This window comes from Crinia signifera, chromosome 1 (assembly GCF_055691185.1).
Source record: "Crinia signifera chromosome 1, ASM5569118v1, whole genome shotgun sequence".
Lineage (NCBI taxonomy): Eukaryota > Metazoa > Chordata > Amphibia > Anura > Myobatrachidae > Crinia > Crinia signifera.
Genome location: NC_139217.1, coordinates 377,995,297 through 378,015,139, shown reverse-complemented (window position 1 = coordinate 378,015,139; position 19,843 = coordinate 377,995,297). Strand labels below are relative to the sequence as shown.

Sequence of the window (19,843 nt, the reverse complement as noted above, 5' to 3'; positions counted from 1 at the left end):
TTTGGTCGGTGGAGGTGATCTCGGTTTCACCAATGCTGATGGAGATAGTGGGAGAAGAGGGGATGTTCGGGGGATGGAAGATTAGAAGTTCACTTTTAGCCATGTTTAGTTTCAGGAAGCGTTGGGTCATCCAGGCTGAGATGGCCGTGAGGCATTCGGAGACCTTGGACAGGAGTGATGGGGATAGGTCGGGGGAGGAGAGATAGATTAGGGTATCATCAGCATAAAGGTGGTAATGAAAACCATAGGAGCTGATGAGGGTGCCCAGAGAGGTGGTGTAAAGGGAGAAGAGGAGAGGGCCAAGGACTGACCCTTGGGGAACACCGACTGGCTGCGGTGAAGTAGGAGAGGAGGAGCTCCGAGTGGAGACGGAGAAGGAGCGATCAGAGCGGTATGAGGTGAACCAGGAGAAGACCGTGCCAGTGATGCCAAAGGAGCGGAGGGTGTTGAGCAGGAGAGGGTGGTCAACAGTGTCAAAGGCAGCCGACAGATCAAGCTGGATGAGGATAGAGAAGAGGCCTTTGGATTTAGCCGATAGTAGATCGTTAGTGACTTTGGTCAGGGCAGTTTCAGTGGAATGTAAAGGGCGGAACCCGGATTGGAGGGGGTCTAGAATGAAGTTAGCAGTAAGGTGGCTTAGGAGACGATTATAGGTCAGGCGTTCTAGGAGCTTGGAGGCAAAAGGGAGGAGGGAGATGGGCCTGTAGTTGGATGGAGAGTTGGGGTCCAGATTTGTTTTTTTGAGAATTGGGGAGACAAGAGCGTGTTTGAAGGAGGAAGGAAAGATCCCAGAGGATAGGGAAAGATTAAAGAGGTGAGCCAGGTGAGAGCAGACTGACAGACTGAGATGACGGATTATATTGGAGGGGATAGGATCGAGCGGGCAGGTGGAGGGAGAAGCAGATTGAAGGATAGAGTGGACTTCAGCAGCAGTGGTGGGGTAAAATGAGGACAAGGGTTGGAAGGAGGGGAGTGGAGATGTAGGAGGGGAGGAGGGAGAGGGTGAGGTCATGGCAGCAGTGATGGCAGTCCTGAGAGAGGAGATTTTGGTTGAAAAGTAGGTAGCAAAATCAGCGGCTACGATGGAGGACGGAAGAGCTGGAGGAGGGGGGGAGAGCAAGGAGTTGAAGGTGGCGAAGAGCCTGCGGGGATTGCATGATTGGGAAAGGATGAGGGACTTAAAGTAGGATTCCTTGGCCAGAGCAAGGGTAGAGCTGAAGGAGGAAAGAATGAATTTGAAATGGAGATAATCCGCAAGGGAGTGTGATTTCTTCCAGAAGCGCTCAGCAGTGCGAGAGCACTTTTTAAGGAATCGGGTGATAGGCGAGTGCCACGGTTGGGGGTTGGAGCATCGAAGGGGGATAGAGGAGGGAGGGCAGGCAGAGTCCAATGCCGAAGATAGGACGTCATTATAGAGGGAGGCGGCGAGGTTATTATACAGATCTTCAGCTTATTTGGATTCATCTGATTCCTCCTCTCTCTTCTCCAACAGGTAAACAGAACAGAATATCTGACCTGCACTGCAGAGCATTACAACTAATGTGTAGGATTGATTTATATAAATTGTTGAGCGTTATACCGGCATTACACTGAAGTGAAACAGAAGGACAGCAAACAACAACTGAGAAAACCAAAGACTGCTTTGAGTGAGTTCAATTCATTCTCACAACATACTAATATCCAGGCTGCTTAATCTGGCTATTCATCCATAATATCACCATTTTTACATCTGCAAACAACTTTTACTATAACTGTTAATGCTTGTATTTGCACTTTCAGTTTAGACAATGCACAGCTGTACCTCTAATGACTTCACCTCTCCTGCACTTCCATTGATAGTACCGTAGGTGTCCCCCAACATTTTACTTTTGGTCCTCTTCTTCTCTATTTCTACATGTCCCCTCTGGGTGAGCTCATTTGCTCACTCGACTTCCTCTATCACATCTATGCTAATAATACTGAAATCTACCGCTCCTTTCCTGATCTCTCTCCCTCTATCCTCACTCAAACTGTATCTCCAACTGTCTCTCTGCTATCTACACTTGGATGACCCAACGCTTTTTTAGACTTCAAATATCAAATACTAAACTGACCTCTTCCCACCCTCCTGCATAAAACCTGACCATCTCTCATCCTAACCTTCTGTTTATGCCCACTTCTTTCCCTTCTGTGTCATCCCTGTCTGTCTAACCCTCCCCTTTACAATGTAAGCTCTCACGAGCAGGGCCCTCTCTCCTCATGTGCCTTTCATAGAATATATAAACCTTTGCCACCCTGATGATTGCTTCAGTGTCCTGTCCCCTGATGCAACTATCCATATTAACCATGTACTTGTCCTAAACTGTCTTGTACTGTAATTCATTATGTGTTTTTGCTCATAACTATTCTCTGTAAAGCGCTGCGGAATATGTGTGCGCTATATAAGAACCTGTTAATAAATAAAATAATAAATAAACCCTTCCAACGTTTTCCCCAGCACTAAAGCTATCTGTTCTTCAGTTACAATATAGTGTTCATTAGCGGATTTTGGAAGGGATGTATAGCATTATGGATTCAATAAATATCACCACTGATCACTTGCACAACATGGTAAATAACGTGGGTATGCATGTACAGATGTGTCCATCACACAGAGTGTAGTGTTTGCATACTCCTGCTACCCCTGAAGAGCTGAAAAATGCGGCATTTAGTGTAATGGGAAATGCTGCCGAGAGTCTCCTCTCCAGGCATCTCCGAGTTGAGACACAATAAATAGGCAATTATGCCTTTTTTTACATTTCAAAATACTGAAATACCCAGGATTTGAACCCAAAGCCTGTGGCATTACAGGCAGACACTCTACCAGCTAACTATTTAAAGCTCATTTTGTACTTTGTGAAAAAATAATAAGCACTGCAGCTGAGCCAATCCATAAACTCTGTGGCTGAACAAGATTAGATGTGTGGTGGCTGAACAAGATTAGATGTGTGGTGACTGAACTACTCAATTGCAATGGTGATGAAGTACAAGTAGCTTCATATAGATGTAACAGTTATTATTCAGGATTAAAAAGCTCAATGAGTAGGATGTCTACATGGAATGCAATAGGTTATAAGTTTGAATCCTGGACATGACAGTATAGGGGTGGTAGGGAGAGCCAATTCTGCTTCTGTCACAGGGAACCAAGAAGTCTAGTTACAACTCTGCCTGCTGGAAGCAATGGAAGTAATATTATCCATAGCGTAGTGCAATTTTGGCCAGAATAGAGCATTAAAATAGAACAAACTATTTTCAACACTGTGGTTCACACCATATCTAACGGAATCCTTAAAGTACATGAAAGATTTCCAAACACGTGTTCCGTTCTTTACGCGTTAGAGCTCATATTTCCAATCACTTCATTTTAATGGAGATCTGCTTTTAAAAATATTGAAAAAAATGCCTATAAAGCATATCAAATGTGCTAATGTGACAATAATATTATAAACAGACCTGATTTAATGCTCTGGTTTATCTGCTGGTAATATAAATAAACATGCTTCATTGTATGCCTTTACTGTCTGGCAACAGCGCTAAAGTGATGCTTAATGGCCTATGCAGCTATGATAAAGTGATGTAGCTGACATTACTTTTTCATAAAACCTAAAACACTATAAGTAAAAAAAAAATGCTGCAGTAGCATTTCTAGGCTGTACCAATGTTGTTAAAAAATGCATTAAAACCATGTTAGACCACTAATTACACAGCTTCCCCTGCCAGAGAAGCTTCAGCCTTTCTCTACATGAGAATAGGCAGGATATAAAGGATGTGAAGATTTCCCTCAACAAAATTTGTATTAAACCTAGAAGTCACAATTCAGCTAACCAGTTTTTTTGGCAGACTGTCCTCTCACAGAGTTACCACAGAACAACTTGTCCCATCAATTCTGCATTATTTATTCTTTTATTTATATTTACATAGCTGCAGCGTATTCCATTGTGCATTACAATGGGGAACAAAACCTTAATAAAACAAGACTGGGTTGTAACAGATAGACAAATAGTTAAGAGGTCCCTGCTCACAAGCTTATACACAATAGGGAAATAATGCATATGATCTAGCAGTGCCTACCCGACGTTGCAGGGTAATTATTAATTGTATTCAGTAATCCTTTTGTTTTTCTTTCCCAATTTTTTTATTAAATCGTCTGTTTTTATAACTTCTGTAGTAAACATTTTTTTTATTATCTTATTGTTTACCAGTTCATTCAATCTGTAAATACCTCATAAACCACATAATATGTGTGTTATTACTGTCATCAGTTATGAGTATGATTTGATTGGTGGCATTACCAATACGGGAGAGACCCACATATAACCATGGGGCAGATGTATTAAGCCTAGCGAAGAGATAAACTGGAGATAAAGTGAAAGGAGATAACACACCAGTCAATCAGCTGTGTTTGAAATATGACAGTTGGGAGTTGATTTACTGGTGCGTTATCTCCTTCCACTTTATCTCCAGTTTATCTCTTTACCAGGTATAATACATCTGCCCCCATGTGTGAAGACCTCGCTTCCCAAATCCACCAAGACAACATTAACAGACTCATTCATTCTAAAACATATTCCAATGGGAAATTATAAGCATTTAATTCAAGCGGCAATAAAAGGTGCAGCAAACAAGAGTATCTTGGGGTGATGTGCCCTGAGGGAATTAATACTGTCTGGCCATAGCCTGCATGTTTCTGACTACAGTGTTGCATACCCAGGCAAGCAGCAGCCATCTTGCAGCTTTTGGCTGTTGCCCAGGGTCCTGACGAAAGAGGCCTTTTATATCTGCTGGCTCACGTTGGGAATAGGTGGATCACTAGGTCACCCAGAAATGGGTCCACCCCACATAGTCAACAAGCAGTGTCAAATGGTCAACAGGGTCAATAAGTAGACATGAAAAAGGTTCACACCACAAAAGGTTGCCACAAGTTAAGGTCAACATGAAACTAGGTGACACAAACAAAGTCAACAAATGGTTCTTCATGTCATGATGTATGTTTAACCACATGTTAGGCTAATTAGTGGAAGCCTCACGGGCTTACTTTGCTGCCCACTCTTCAGGTTACTATTCCCAATAGTAGCCCACATGGCAACCATATGTATCGACCATTGTTATATTGACCTGTTGAACTTAAGAGCCATAAACCTTTTACATGTTGATTTATTGACCATGTTGACCTTTTGTACCTGTCGACCTATTGACTGTCAACCTCATGCATGTCAACCATATGAAGTTGGCCCATTGACTGTCATGCTATCATCCAGGACCACCAATGGGGAGCTTTCCCAAAAGAGGCATGTAACTCTACACCAGTGATGGCTAACCTTGACACTCCAGCTGTTGTTGACGTACACATCCCAGCATGCCCTGCTACAGTTTTGGCATGGCCAAAAAGCAAAACTGTAGCAGGGCATGCTGGGATGTGTAGTTCAATAAGAGCTGGAGTGTCAAGGTTAGCCATCACTGCTCTACACTGTTCCCAAACCAGGTTGAGCCTGACAGCATCCCAGCTACTGCACCACAAACAACATGTTAATATTTGTGCTTTTTAATAATGTTAATTAATAAATAAGTGAATAAATTAACTGAAGCCAAATTTCTTAGACTAAACAAAATATTATATTTCGTTTGTGTTTCCAGTCAGGTATAACCACAAAAGAGTTTTCGGATATTTCTGTTTTGTGTATGATCATGATACGATTAAAGGCTCTTTTATTTGTGTGACTGTCTGAACAATCCAGTCACTGCAAAGGCAAAGCTAATTAAAGTATATGATGCTGATTATTAATGCATGGTGCATGTCACACTGATAGAAATTCAAGTGTGAAAACATTCTGCGCACCCATCTGTTTTATCATCTCAGCGCTGTACACAAAACAAATATACAGGGCGGCATTCCAAATTTCTGAGAAGCACACGATTAGAACGTCTGTGAATAAGCAGAGTATGAACACAATTAAGATTGGATTAACCTGACTAAAGTAATTTTTTTCAGTGTAATTAATCATCAGAAGCATTACAATGATTAGGGAGAAAAACCTGGCATCATTTACAAGGTACAAGATGCAGCACTAAAGACATCTTTGATGGTTTTTTGCATCCTGATTTAGGCAAGTGCACCAACTAGATCAAGAAGCAGTTTACAACAGCCCACAAATGTTAGGGGTATATTTCCTAAGCCTTGGATAATGGCCCTTATTCTGGTTCACTCGCAAAGGCAAATTCTTTCTCAAATGGAAAAAACCATGTGCACTGCAGGGGGGCAGATGTAACATGATGGATCGGGTTTTTGCGTTTTTCTTTTTTGCCAAGTACTGGTGGACTACTTCAGGATAGAAGAGGACGTGATCTACGCCGGATGAGACCAGTGAGTTTAATTTCCTTACACAGGTCCCCTATGGATTTCTTCGGACAACGAACCCGAACCAGGACACTGACACCAGACCAGGACCGAGGGCTACCTACGGGCTCAAGATAGGTAAGTATCAGTATGTATGGGCTCTGTGTGTATTAAAGTTTTATTTTTATTATGTGTCAGTGTACTTTTATTTAACTATTGGTTTTGTTTTGGAACTAAGAGTCCCAGCAAGTCCATTAATGGGCCGCATGCTGGGACTTGTGGTTCTCCAAGTTCCAGTATGCGTTCCAGGCTTGCTGGGACTCTTAGTTCCACAACAAAACCTAATGGCTTCTTCTATTTTTTTACACTTTATTAGCCTGGTACCCACAGCCCAGGGGTTCCGGGGAAAGCACTAGGCTTTAGCCTGGCCAGGTAAAACCTAGAGGGGGGACCCTTTATTGGGGGGGTCCCCACTCCCCCAGGGCCCCTGGCCAGGCTGACTGGTCGGTAGGGTCAATGCTTTGGCCGGGGGGGGGGGGGGGGACTCGTATAAAAAGTCTCCCCCCCAGCTGTGGCATTACCCTGCTGGCTGGTTGGGCCTGGGACTGGTTCTTAAAATACGGGGGATCCCTATTTATTTTGTACCCCGTATTATGGGAACCAGGCCCGGCCTTGGGGCTGGTTTTAAAAAAAATACAGGGAACCCCATATTTCGTTGGTTTTCTGATTTTTTTTAAAACCAGGCCCGGCTCTTTCAGGACGGTGCTGGTTATGCCCGTAGGGGGTGCTCCACACCGTTTTTGTATTTATTTATTTATCCCTTTTTTTTTTACACTGAAGCCTGTATGGATCTGACTGATCCATGCAGGCTGAAGCCAAATACGCGTTGGAAAATGAAGTGTATTTTCCGGGCGTATTTGGCCTCCAATTAGTGGGCGTATCCCGCTAATTGCCGATAATTACCTGCTGTATTGAAAATACGGACGGTTAGTAAATTAGGAATCACTATTCTTTTGAATGGTGATTCCTATACGTTTTCTGTGGATGGCGTATACATTAATATTTGTAAATACAACTACGAATGTGCCATAAATACAAATACGAATGGACGTATTTTCGGGATAGTAAATAACGAAAATACGAATACGTAAAAAATAGGCGTATTGTTGGATACGAATATGCCTATTTTATACGAATAAGGCTTAGTAAATTTCCCCCAGTAAATCTATCAACCGGAACCAGACTTCAGAACCGGACTCCTTTTCATAGGGAGTTGCAAATGCAAGGTGTCTGAAATAAATGGAAGCATTTATACGTACAGTAGATTTTCGGCACTCCAGGCAAAACTTCCACTAACCACCACCCACACACCAATACCGACTTTTCAGACCCTCAGGTATGGAGGTAGGGATGTGGCATCTTGGAAGTTTAACACTTGCTGTTTGCATTATGTTCAACAACGATGTCTCTCTCAGAGTCATCCTTAATTTTGTGATACACTCAGGGGCAGCCCCTAGATTCTGGAGCCTCCAGGCAACTGCCTTAAGCTGTCTAATGGTAGAACTGGCCCTGACTGTAGCACACACTTTAGAAGAAGCACACAATGTACTTCTTGTGTTGTACAAACAATGGAAGCGTCCAGTGGTTATCTCAATCACTCCTACACGAAATAAGCTTTTTCACTGAACACACAATATAAAATTACTTAATGGCACAAGACAAATAACCATCCCCCACATCTGCATAACATCAGGAGGATGGCACTCGGTTCTACAAGATAGAGTTGGTGTATGATATTCCCCCCCCCCCCCCCCCCTTCCTGTCTTGTCTTATTATCTTCCATAACACATTAACTCCCAACCTAGGAACACACTGGCTTTCCGCAACACTTAACCCTGTCACATAGACCTACTTTTGCATGACTTATTCCTTAAACTTTCTGCCTCATAAAGCATATCTCCCTACCCTTATTCCTACATGCTTGCTCAGTAAACAATGGGCTTCATTTTGCTGTTCTGCGAAATGTGCGTATTAGTAACTATTAGTAGATCCTCAACACAGACTGTATGAAGGATAATTTACACACTAAAGTGTAAAACTGCACAATACAGTTCCTTTGTGGTGCCAAGTGCCCAGATGAGGACACGCATGGATTTACAGCCTGAAGTGCAGCAACAAATGTCATTTTGTTGGAAAAGATTATTTACATAAGATAGAGCAGTGGAAGAGGCAGAATCACAGGGGCGGTGCTTTTAATTCTCTAACGGAATGCTCCCCCTGAGGTTTTAGTCATAGGGTCTTGTGCCTTGTGCTTTATGGAGAGCACTTTTGGATCTTCCAGTCACACTTTGGGGCAGATGTATTAAGCCATAACAAGAGATAAATGCAAGGGTGATAAGGAGAGATAAACGTCCAGCCAATCAGCTGACTTTTTTCAAACACAGCCTGTAACATGGCAGTTGGCAGGTGATTGGCTGGACATTTATCTCTCCTTATCACCCTTGGATTTATCTCTTGTTAAGGCTTAATACATCTGCCCCTTTGGGCCTAATTCAGGTTCATTTGCAAAGCACATTTGGTTTGCTAATGGACAAAACCATGTGCACTGCAGGTGGGGCCAGTGGCGTCACTAGGTGGGTGCGGCCCACAAAAGGGTGTCACCAGTCAGTGGGGTGACACCAAAATCAGCCGCGCTGCTGCACCTCGCTGCCGCCCGAGACTCCAGTCCTCAGTGAGGCTCAGTCACAGAGAGACAGTCCACTCCGCAGTCCGCACCCGCCAGAGGCAGCCCCGGCCCCTGTCAGCCCCAATGTCATTATGCACCTCCCACCCCATCCCTCCCTGACATGACCACTGACAGTGGTGCCTGCCCGCCATCATTACTATGCACAGACAGCACACTGCAGCCAGATGCAGCACTTACCTCACGTCATTCCGTGGTCACATCAATTGGGCGGCTCCACTCCGTCTCCAGCGCCTCCTCCGCGGCGGTGGATTCCTGGAGTCCGACCAGAGGGCCTCAGGTCAGGACACACCACATGGAGACACATGCTGCAGCCAGTGCTTACCCCACGCACCCCAGTATTAATACACTGGGCAGGGTGACCACAATATACAACCTGCCCAGGTGACCAGGGCCCAGTCACTTGGTCCTCCTCTCACCAGTTTGAAGGCTCAGCCTGCACTCCGGCAAGTAATGTGCCACAATGATGACATTCCAGAAGCCAGTGCAATGCAATGCAGTCTGAATGGGCTGTGCATGTGGGGTGTTCCTGACAGGGATGGCTGCAATCTGCAGGTACAAATTACAATCACAGTACTATTGTCTGTGCCTATGTGGGTGGCACAGCTCTGATACCAGTGCTCCCCCCCTGCATGCACCCTGGGGGGCAGGGTGAGGGCCCTCTCCTGGCATCATAGCTGTTGCAATGCTTAGTTTCCATGTGGTATGATATGGGGAGTGGGGTGAAACCATGACTTACTACACCGGGTGACACCAACCCTAGTGACATCACTGTGTGGGGGAGATGTACCATGTGCAGACAGAGAGTTAGATTTGGGTAAATACTGGCTGCTTTATTTTTACATTGCAATATCATACCTCCCAACTTTTGAAGTTGGGAGGTCGGGACGTTCGCGCGGCGAAGCCGCGCGCGCTCCGGAAAAGGGGGCGTGGCCTCGAGAAAAGGGGGCGTGGCCTCACAGGGTGACGCGAAATCCGGCCACGCCCCCGTTTTCGCCGCTCGTCGTAATATTATCGTGGTTTATATCTCCCAACCGTCTCGGGAAGCCGGGACTGCGGTAAGCAGTACCGCGACGACGGGACATCGGCCGTAAATCGTGAATGTCCCGCCGAATCCGCGACGGTTGGGAGGTATGCAATATAGATATCAGTTTGAAGTACAATCCCCACCCAATTCTAACTCCCTCTGCACGTTACATCTGCCCCACCTAAAGTGCACATGGTTTTGTTCATTAGCTAACCAAATGCTTTGTGAATGAACTTGAATCACACCTTCATTAGACACATTTCCAGGTAATAATGAAATGCTTCAAAAGAACCAAAATGACACATGAAATAAAAGACTCAAAGTGCTTATTTATTCTCATGGTAAATTTCTAACATGACTGAAGACAAATGCAGCAGGTTGGAAATGAATGTGATGTTTTTAGTTTTCATGCTGCACATTTTCTGGGACACCATTAACACACAAAACTAGGCCATGAGCAATTTACCAGGGTATTTTCATTTTCACAGACCGTGAAATGACAGTGCAACCTGTGGTTGGCAGTCTAGTGAGAGCATCCTTACTATTGTGAGGCTAACTAAATCAAAAACATAATCCAAAGGGGTAGACACATGAAGCAGTGATAAGGGAGGAGAAGTGGCTAGTGGAGAAGTTGCCAACAAATTAGCTGCTAATTTGATAGAATGCAAATTATAGATGTTACTTCAGTGCTGATTGGTTTCCATGGCCAACTTCTTCACTGGCTCACTTCTCCTCCCTTATCACTGCTTCATACATCTGCCCCAAACTTCTTTAATCTATACATAAAATAAAACAGTAAGGGTTGTGTATCTACATAGATATTTTGTTAAGAAATGTATTTTCTAGAGACTGTTTTTGAACTATGGAGTTAAAAAAAAAAACCTTTTATTTGTCGAAATCATGCAAAAACTACTGGATGACTTTAGATGGCGTTTTTACTATTGTATAGTTTAGTAACCTAGAAAGAAACTAAGGTATGTATTTTCTCCATGTAATTTCAGGGAGAGGAGCAATAAAGGAAAAAAAAGATCCTCTGCATGTGTTAATTCCTCTGAGCAATAATAGACATCCACGAGAGGGAAGCCATGGGCAAATGTTAGTCAAAAATAAAAACAGATTTGTCAGATCAACCAGTCTACATTATATTACCTTACGGGTCATACACACGTACAGATGTGTGCTAAGCAATTTTGCTAAGCTATTTAGGGTAGGCAATTTCCTGGTGTCCAGATCTCCCATTGGGAGCACATACAAAAGGCAGAGATTTATATTTGTGCTAAGCAATTTTGCTTAAGCAAAAAAAGGCAGGGTAGTGGTTCAGAATGAGAGATCTCGATCAGTATCTCTCATTCTGTACACACAGAGAGATTTGCAGTCACCTGCTAAACAATTTGACTAGATTTTGACTACATGCACTGACTTAGTTATCAGGAGATAATTAATCACTTGGGGCATACACACAGAGAGATCTGTGCTTACTTTCTAAGCAATCCAGTCAGATTGCTTAGAAAATAGTACAAAAGTGTGAATGCCCCTTAAGCAATACACAGATTTAACTTTGTTGCCATTGTTGATCATTAATCAAGAAATGTTAAACTTCAGTAATTTCATGCTGAAAACCTGTAAACTATTAATCGACAATTAGACTAATGATGCTCTAAAAAATGATAAATACACAATAGAATCCTATTGCCAAGATACAATTTAGGCACACCATTAAAGAAAGGCTGCATCGTAATCTACTACATATATTGTCATTAAGGGAGAAATACTGAGAGGCCAGTGTGATTGTGATATAGGAATTACAGCTAACAATTAATCTTATTGAAAGAAGCATTTAAATTAATTGGATTTGCTTAGCGATTAACTGTTTATACAGTATTGCTAATTAACTATGCATAGAATAATTATTTTAGACCTACCATTGTTAGTAGTACAGGATTATGTTTATGGTTTTACTCTGCTCATTTACCCCATTACATTCTAAACCCATTCTTATCCTTTACCCTAATAAATATTATACAGTATAACTATAAATAAATAACAAAGCAAGGTGCCTCCTTTACGGTATGAGAGATATCAGAAAACCTGTCTGGTTGAATGAACACCTGGCTCCAGGTTAATAAACTTCTAAACTTTTAATTTTAAGTGGAATTATTCTTTATTATTAAGTATTTGTGCAATTTATTGCTAAAAAAACAAAGATTGTTTATCGTTTTAATATGTTACTAGCATACAGATGCAACCTCATAAATCTAGCCTGAATATACCATGCAGCGTGAGATTCCTGGTGAGAGTGAGTCGCCAGGTCCAAAGCCACTCTGCTAACGGCAGATAAAAAGAATACCAATATGACACACAAGGAAACTGTGCTAATTCATTTGATATATGATACATGTATATTGTGTGTGACTGAGTCTGTATCTATAGAGCAGAACTTGTATTTGAAAAAGCTGCAGCTGATAGATTGTAGCACTTCATAAACAAATTCAGAGACTCAGTTGCACACAGATATGGACCTTACAAGTGTAAAATAAAATCAGTCAGCACAGTCTCGTGTGTCCTAGCTGCATTGTGTTGTATGCTTGCCTCCATAGGATTGTGATGCACTACCTGACGTGACTGCAGCAAAGATGTAGGAGGACACATCTGTATAATGAATGTTATATACAGTGCCATAAAAGGCATTAATACAAATTAAGGCTTCTTAGTTTATTTTTTTTTGGTGTCAGAACAGAAAGATGAAGTAGACAGACAGAAATAAAAAATACACTGTCTTGATGCATTACAATCTGGATTGCATGTTTAAAGCAGCAGACATTTGTGTATATATCCAGAGTCCCGCAGCAGCTGGTACTGCATATGTGCAGTAGAGACAGAGGTGTAGCATGGAGCCATGGCACACGGAACAAAATGTGTCATGGCCAGGGTCGGCGCCACCACTAGGCAGGGTTAGGCATTTGCCTAGGGCGCCAGCCACTGGAGGGCGGTAGTGAGCTGCAGGCCAGCAGCAGAAGGAAAGCTACCGCAGAGGAGAGCCGGAAGAAGGAGAAGCTGAAGCATCGATCTGACTGCCAAGCAAGCACTCCCAGTCACAGCTATTTGGTGAGTACCGTGAGTGATTTCCCCCCCTCCTCCACCCCGCCGGAGCCCGTCTGTCACCTGTGTTAAACTTGCTGGCTGGGCCTGGTCAAAAGCAGCCAGGCCAGCATCAGTCTTCGGCGGCGGGAAGGCAGGGGCCGCCCTAGCCCCTGCCAGCTAGTCAGCACTCAGCCAGCCGCAATCCGCTGCCTGCCCCCCGGTGCGCTGGACAGGACACACACCGCAGCAATACTGTCAATCTCCAGCGGGTCATGGAGCTCCCACCCTCCCGTCCAGCTACTCAGCGGCAATCTGTGCTGCCTCCTGTACAGTAAGCCTGTACACAATTTATAATAAATAAATCATCACTGTAGGCGCTGCTGGTGAGGACTAGCTGTGTGTGCCCCCAGCACATAGAAATGAATGGACAGCCAGTGATTGGCTGAGAGCTCTCCGACTGAGAGAGCTCTCAGCCAATCACTGACTGTCCATACATTTCTATGTGCGCCTGCTGCTACCCAGCTTCCCCTATGCCAGTGGTGTAACTCCAATGCAGCAGACCCCGCGGTGGCTTGGAGGCGCAAGTGTCGCGGGATCTGCGGGGCGCGTTCTGAATTTTTTTTAAGTCAATTGAGAGAACCTGGGGGAGGGGGGGCGGTAGCCTGTAGGTTTGCCTAGGGCACCTAGATGCCTTGCACTGGCCCTGGTCATGGCGCATCCCCCACCACCACCTCCACCACTCCAGGAAAAAAAGGCAATAGGCTAAATTCTAAGCATTATTATATTTCACCCTGTGTTGTGCTGTGGGCCTTACTTGCCTGCTGGTGCCTACAATGCTATTTTGCAGGGGTAGGTGGCTGGATACAGTGGGCAGGCTTTCGACGCTGTACCCGAAGTGCCCAGGCAAAGGATGTTGCATAGCACAAGGGGCAACTCTGCAGAGGGACGCCAGCAGTCAGAATACAGATGCCAGCATCATGATGGAGGAATCCCGACAGAGGTCAAGTACAGTAAGTATACTTCCCCACCATCTGCCCTATCCCTCCATTCTAGCAGCCTAACACAAACCCTCCCCATCAACAGCCTGCGCTAACCATCCCCGCTAGTCAGAGGTGATTAGGAAATGAGGAGACCCATGTGCAGCCTCCTCCGGCCAGGCCGCCTCCTCTCAGCGCTGTGTGAAGTAGGGTCTTAAACAATAGAGTGATCAGACCCTACTGTGCATGTGCGGATTTCTAGAAAATTGGGGAGGCAGACATTTTTCCAGTGATCATTACATCAGCAGCGCAGCATTGTGGAGTCTGAGCACTAAAACACACAGACTCCACTGCGCATGCATAGTGTACCAGAAAAGTGGTTGCCGCATCATTTTTCCAGTCATTTTGGCAGTGCTTATGTCGCCGCTGCTGGACTTAGAGGCAATATCTGTGCTGTTATTTAGCACTAAATATGCAAACCATTGTTCTCAGGAATGAAAAACTCTCTGATACAAGAGATGAAACGCGTCAGGTGTATCCAAGCACTATTTATGGAGCTTAGTAACTAACAACATGGCTTTCATTGTAGCCTCTACAGTGTGAGTTTTCTACACAGGTGAATGAACAGGCATATCTAAAATGAATATATATATATATATATATATATATATATATATATATATATATATATATATATAAATAAAACATTGGCCAATTGTCTCCTCGGACAGAACACTTGGGTGCTTTAAAGAGACCAAACCAATGGCGGTCTTCAAATGGGGCAAGAACATAAAAACCGAGGTGGTGCATACCGATATTTCTAAAACCAAGTCCGCTGCCAACTTCCTCACTAAACCTATTGGATGCTATAGGTGCTTAAAATGCACAACATGCAATCATATGCTGGTAGGAGACTCTTCAAAACTCTACGTGAACCAAGACATATAAAATCAGACATGTATTGAATTGCAGTTGAACACATGTAGTGTACCTAGCTACATGCCCATGTCAACTATTGTATATAGGTAAAACAACAAGAACAGTCCGGGAACGCATGGCAATGCATCGATCAGCTATAAAAAATGCATTGAGCAAAAAGGCCGCAGAACAACCAATTGCTAAACACTTTTTGGAAAAATTATTTCGGATTTCAAACATATGATAAAAGACTGCATACCAGCAAACATAAGAGAAGGCGACAGGGCTGGAGATCTACTAGAAAGAGAAGCAAGATGGATCTATCTACTCAATACCTGCAAGCCATCGGGTCTAAATGATAGATTAACATTCAGTACATTTGGGCTACATTAGCCGCACAGTCAGACTATTCCTGTACAATCCCACTAGTAGCTGCAGTCCCTTAATGTCACAATAGTAGTACACATAACAGCATATGATATTTGGGAGATATATCCCCACAATATAAGTTAGATAAGTAATCGATATCATCGATTAGTAATATACAGGTCTATAGTGTCAAGGTCTGCCCAACTGCCATCCGCCCACTTCCCCCGTCCCGTGGTGCACCAGGCCATCTGATATAGGAGGCACCCTAGCTCTACCGCACACCCCTGCCTCGAATCCTGCCGCCGCACTGGTATGTGAATGTGCGGCGCAGCCACTTTAGGGGGGTGGGGGGGGTGTGTGTTAGAATACACAGCCCGTCGCATGCTAGTGAGGGGATTCAGCAGCCCTGTGTTCCTGTACATTGACATATGCTGGCGTTATGGCTAAATTGTCTATTTAGGTTATACACTATCTCAGGAACTAGAGTCAATTCAAAAAAACAACTTTCAATATTGAGTTTACCAAACCTACAATAACCTAAATTCTTTGCCTACCAAAAGTTTTGGGGTTGTGTTATCAGTCTTCACACAGGCAAATCATTTACAAATGCGTATTACAGCAAGTTTTAGGATAAGTGTCCCTAATAGATAGATGAGGAGTTCCTACTGTATATGTGAATTGGTGCATACTGTACCTGTCTTTGGTTACTTTTGCTGCTTTGAAAGCGTGTTGAAATGTGCTAAGTTTTTGTTTCAGAGTATTTGAATAAATTGATACATACAGCAGATGATCTGGTATTCATGGTCTTTATTGGGGTGGTGGAGGATTTGTTTAATTATTTGACGCTAAAAAGTATTTAATCCCATTGTGGTTCACAACTATTGCGGAAATTCAAAGTGGGATTCCGACTGTCGGAATGTCCTGACATTTAGAATCCCGGGCCGTTTGCGGTCAGCTCCCCTGCAACTCGACAGGTGCAATTCAAGGTTCCACCTGTCGAGTGGCGATAAGTGGGCGTGTTGGCAAAAATGGTCGTAGATTGTTGAGAAACGGCTGTGAATTTGACAATACACGGCCGTTTCCGACAAAACAGATCTTACTGGTTTTAACGTCGGGTCTGTTTTGTCAAAATCCGCCTTCAATGCTGTCATAAACGGCAGCATTGAATAGGCGGTGGCTGCTATTTCCCCTGCCGGAAATAGCGGCTAACATTGAATACCGCCCTTAGTAATTTTAGACAGTAAGTATCATTATTTTGAAGATTGTACACACTAGGCTCAAGCTTTGGGGAACATAGTGCAGGGATAGTATCTCAAGAGCTGCCTACGAGTATGAGGCTAGCCCGGCACACTCACTAATATTCAGTATGCTAATGTGTCACTTTAATTGGCAACTTAACAAAGTACAGTATGTGATCAAATAATATAATTTGCCTGGTCACTTTATGGAACTGTGCTTGGCCAAAACTAAGGTCAGCTGATGATGAAATTAGCATAATATCATGTCTCCCAACTATCCTGATTTCTGTGGCACTGTCCCTTTGTCTCAAACAGAACTGCATTGTCCTAATGTGGTTAAGAGTTGGGAAGTATAACCCAATCACGCTGCAGTGTGCAGTCAAGTATAGGAGAATGGGTGCCCCAGGCATCTGACGGAAGAGAGAAGGGGCAGCTTCTAATTTCACAGTGTGCCCATATCTCTCTGCAGCACAAACGTGCAGCCTGCGTAGCTGACGTGACATCATGATGTCACCGGCTTGGGGGTGGGGCAGTCTCTGCGAAGTGGAGCATCCTAGAGAAGCTCCAGGCATATTAACAGACTGCAGTGTGTTTTGTTCCAGGCACCCTGCAAACCACAAGCAGGTGTCATGGGGTAACAATAGAGCTTCCTCCATGGCCCAGCATGCTGGCAGCACTTGCCCTCACCTAGTTTAGGCCTTTCAAATAAAGATATAATAAATATGTGAGAAAACAGTGTTGGATTTCTGCATTGCATGACAATGGATAGTGATAAACAGTAAATGGTGGCCTGTATGAGAGAATTCAAGTATAGTAAGACACATAGGGATTTATTAACTAATATCGACCATATACTAGACCAATTTTCATCTAACTAGTTGGATGGTTGGACTGGAAATCTGGTACAGTATGGAAGCAAATGATAATCAGCAATTTGCTCACAAACCCAGGAAAATGGACAAAACATTCAGTTAAATTGTTTAATTCAAACAGATTCAACTACAGTACAGTGTCTGAGCGACAGTGTTTGTCCGTTTCCAGATTTTGGGAGCAAATGACTGACTTACATGTTACATTTGCTCCCATTCAGTACCAGATATTTATTCAAGTTGGAGGAAAATTGTTCTACTGTATGGTCGCTTCCAATGGTGTTGTGCCAGAGGGCAATACCTTTACTAGCAAACCATGAAAGCATTGCCCTTTTACATTTCAGGCATAAACTCAATCAGAAATTCCGGCGGTAAATAAAGCCCATCTAATCATCTGCAGTGTTCTTTCTAACTCACTGCTGCAGCATTTATGCCAGCTCTGATATTGTGGAGGCTAAAGCTAGAATCAATAGAAGATCGGGGTCACGCTATCTGCAACCCTGGGTCATTAATATTTCATTATCTGCCTGTGACCTGGAATTAATGGACATATATTTCAGCATGCAGTAATCATGGCTTTCTCTATAATGCAAAATTGAGTGTGCAGTGAATGGAACAGGGACACTCCACTGTTTAAAAAACTTATCATAAATTGTAGGTTCCCCAAATAAATCAGGTAGGGAGGGTGACTTGTGCAATTCCAGAGTGGGTATGGGTAAAAACTGGACACAGACAAGACCCCGGAATGCCGGACCTGACATCAAACTCTGCATTCCGGAGCTTGTAGCGTCCGGTCCAGGGGGTCTTCTGTCTGGGTGGGCTGACTGTGACAGCTGTCACCAGGGAGAGGAGGAGGGAGAGAATAAAGCCTCCATATAGGGTCCGGGTTTGTAGCAAAAAAACGGAACGGTCTGGACCACACGAGGAGTCTGTAATCTCCCCTTCCTTATGTCTCTGGTGAAAGCTATCACAGGTATCCCCCCCCCCCCCCCCCCCGGACAAGACAATACATGCTCCAGAATGCAGAGTTTGATGTCCGGACCGGCGTTCCGTGGTGTTGTCCAGGTCCGGTTTTTACTTAGTCCCTGCCAGAGTTATATGGAATGCGATGGTGCAATATCTTTATAAGGTTAATTTTTTTTTACAGATATTATATATTACAGATGTAAATTTATAGAAAATATAATTTAGTTAGACCACAACAAGTCCAGTGAACTAGAAATCTGCCAAAGGGAACGCCAATTTGGGGGGACGATGACGACATTTTCCTACCAGCATTTTATCATTAGTTGCTAAGATTGCCTACAGACAGGCATTTATATACAGCATTCAGTGCACCTTTTCAGTGGTCAATGGAGCATGCTACGGTCTATGGCAAAGTAGAGACAAGTGTTTTACTAGCGCTTTCTCTCCCATTGATTTAGTGAGCCATTTGGGGGAGGGGAGTTTCTCCCAAAGCCACTCCTCGCCTGATTCTCCCATATTGAATCTATTGAACACATTAACAGCTCTCCTAGGTGCAGTCTGCCAGCACTCTCAGTGCTCTCATGGTTCTTAATGAAATAAGCAATGTGCTTCCATCTGTATTTAGTCATTTTGTGTTTGAAATATGAATAAACATATTAGATCCATCTAAAAAGCATGTTGTCACTAGGCATTACTGTGGCTCATCAAAAATTCCCCTAGTAAAAATGATGAATGCGGTGTGTATGGAATAGTGTTACAAAGCAGTTCTTCAATGTCCGCTTTAAGCACAGCCGGGTTCAATATTGGGTTAATCACTTACAGAATGAATAATTCACTCCGCTTTATAACATAAATTGCACTGCAGGGGAGGAGAAATGAGAAAACAAACAGTTCAGCTACAGCAGGTCTGAAGGGTTAATTGTATTAGTGCCAAGAAATCATTGCTAATCCGCACACTAATTGACAATCAGAATTAGGTGTTAATGACATTAAGTGTAAAATCTAACATTGGTCAGATGCCCCTTCACAAATGAGCATAGAACTAGATAGGGCAAGGGGCACTGCTGCTTCAGAATTATCTACTGTAGTGTATTGTTTCAAAGAGCTTGCACTTTACTGCAGAGTCCAGTTCTTCAGCAAGTAAGCCAGCCAGTATGTTCCCCACAGAACATGAGCACACATCTGCCCATGTACTCAGTACTGCAGTCACAAGCATTCTTCCAGCACATGAGAGGTTACAGACCATATCAATTGTGTCAGGTTTCGTCCAGGGTGCCATTTTTAACCCCTGCATTGTCTGATA

The 19,843-nt window shown here is 43.6% G+C and overlaps 1 protein-coding gene across 2 annotated transcripts in view; it reads right to left on the bottom strand.

Annotated features, from left to right (window-relative positions):
* Window positions 1-19,843, bottom strand: part of RPH3A (rabphilin 3A) — a 231,623-nt gene that overhangs the window by 210,748 nt on the left and 1,032 nt on the right. The window lies entirely within an intron of this gene.